Genomic DNA, 2,594 nt, shown 5'->3' with positions numbered 1-2,594 from the left:
ATGGAGGGCTTCTACATCAACACCATAGCCTCTCCGATGATGTGTGAGTAGTTTACCACAGACCTTCGGGTCCATAGTTATTAGCTAGATGGCTTCTTCTCTCTCTTTGGATCTCAATACAAAGTTCTCCTCGATTCTCTTGGAGATCTATTCGATGTAATTCTTTTTGCGGTGTGTTTGTCGATATCCGATGAATTGTGGGTTTGATCAAGATTATCTATGAACAATATTTGATTCTTCTCTAAATTCTTTTATGCATGATTTAAATATCTTTGCAAGTCTCTTCGAATTATCAGTTTGGTTTGGACTACTAGATTGATATTTCTTGCAATGGGAGAAGTGCTTAGCTTTGGGTTCAATCTTGCGGTGTCCTTTCCCAGTAACAGCAGGGGCAGCAAGGCACGTATTGTATTGTTGCCATCAAGGATAAAAAGATGGGGTTTATATCATATTGCTTCAGTTTATTCCTCTACATCATGTCGTCTTGCCTAATGTGTTACTCTGTTCTTATGAACTTAATACTCTAGATGCATGCTGGATAGCGGTCGATGTGTGGAGTAATAGTAGTAGATGCAGAATCGTTTCGGTCTACTTGTCGCGGATGTGATGCCTATATACATGATCATGCCTAGATATTCTCATAATTATTCGCTTTTCTATCAATTGCTCGACAGTAATTTGTTCACCCACCGTAGAATTTGCTATCTTGAGAGAAGCCACTAGTGAAACCTATGGCCCCCGGGTCTATCTTCCATCATATTATTTTCATATCTATTTGCTATTTATATCATAGTTTATTTTTGCAATCTTTACTTTCCAATCTATATCATAAAAAATACCAAAAATATTTATCTTATTATCTCTATCAGATCTCACTTTCATAAGTGACCGTGAAGGGATTGACAACCCCTTTATCGCGTTCATTGCAAGGTTCTTGTTTGTTTGTGCAGGTACTAGGCAAATTTCATGTTACCTCCTACAGGATTGATACCTTGATTCTCAAAAACTGAGGGGGAAATACTTATGCTATTGTGCTGCATCACCCTTTCCTCTTCAAGGGAAAACCAACGCATGCTCAAGAGGTAGCAGATGCCACTTCAAATAATCATCAAAATAATTCTCCTACACGCGTTATTCAGATGGAGAAGAAGCAGTTGGCGTGGACATTTCGTTTCTTATCGATGTCCAAGAGAAAAGCTACTAGGAAGTTCGTTCGCGCGGTGGATTATAAGTTTAAGTCTGTTACATGATACATCCATTTTGTATCATGTTTTCTTACTATTATTTATAATGTTTTATCCATAATAATGCTTTTTGGAGTAATTCTAATGTCTTTTCTCTCATAATTTGCAGTGTACACACCAAGAGGGAGAATTTCGGCAGCTGGAAATCTTGACCTGGAAAAGCTACATCAGGCTACCTATTCTGCACAACTCCAAACAAGCTGAAACTTGACAATGATTTTTTATGGAATATATAAGAAATAGTGGAGGAAATAACTACCAGAGGGGGCCCATCAGGTGGGCACAACCCACCTGGGCACGCTAGGGAGCCCAGGCGTGCCCTGGTGGGTTGTGCTCACCCAGGCCCACCTCCGGTGCCCATCTTCTGGTATATAAGTCATTTTGACCTAGAAAAAATAAGGATAAGGCTTTCGGGATGGAGCGCTGCCGTCTCGAGGCGGAACTTGGGCAGGAGCACTTTTGCCCTCTGGCGGAGCGATTCCGCCAGGGGAAATTCCCTCCCGGAGGGGGAAATCATCGTCCTCATCATCACCAACAACTCTCCCATCTTGGGAAGGGTTATCTCCATCAACATCTTCAACAACACCATCTCATCTAAAACCCTAGTTCATCTCTTGTGTTCAATCTTGTTACCAGAACTATAGATTGGTGCTTGTGGGTGACTAGTAGTGTTGATTACATCTTGTAGTTGATTACTATATGGTTTATTTGGTGGAAGATTATATGTTCAGATCCATTATGCTATTTAATACTCCTCTGAGCATGAGCATGTTTATCATTTGTGAGTAGTTACTTTCGTTCTTGAGGTTACGGGAGAAATCATGTTGCAAGTAATCATGTGAACTTCATATGTGTTCGATATTTTGATATTATGTATGTTGTGATTCCCTTAGTGGTGCCATATTTGAACGTCGACTACATGACACTTCACCATATTTGGGCCTAAGCGAATGCATTGTGGAGTAGCAATTAGATATGGGTTAGTAGAGTGACAGAAACTTAAATCCCAGTTTATGCGCTATTCCGTAAGGGACCGATTGGATCCAAAAGTTTAATGCTATGGCTAGAATTTATTCATAATACTTTTCTCGTAGTTGCGGATGCTTGCGGGAGGGTTAATCATAAGTAGGAGGTTTGTTCAAGTAAGAACATCACCTAAGCACCGGTCCACCCACATATCAAATTATCAAAGTAGCGAACACAAATCGAACCAACATGACGAAAGTGACTAGATGAAAATCCCGTGTAGCCTCAAGAATGCTTTGCTTATCATAAGAGACCATTTTGGCCTGTCCTTTTGCCTCAAAAGGATTGGGATACCTTGCTGCACTTTTGTCACTACTATTGTTA

The sequence above is a fragment of the Triticum urartu genome, chromosome 1 (assembly GCF_003073215.2).
Source record: "Triticum urartu cultivar G1812 chromosome 1, Tu2.1, whole genome shotgun sequence".
Taxonomy (NCBI): Eukaryota; Viridiplantae; Streptophyta; class Magnoliopsida; order Poales; family Poaceae; genus Triticum; species Triticum urartu.
Note: the sequence above shows the minus strand (reverse complement) of the source record.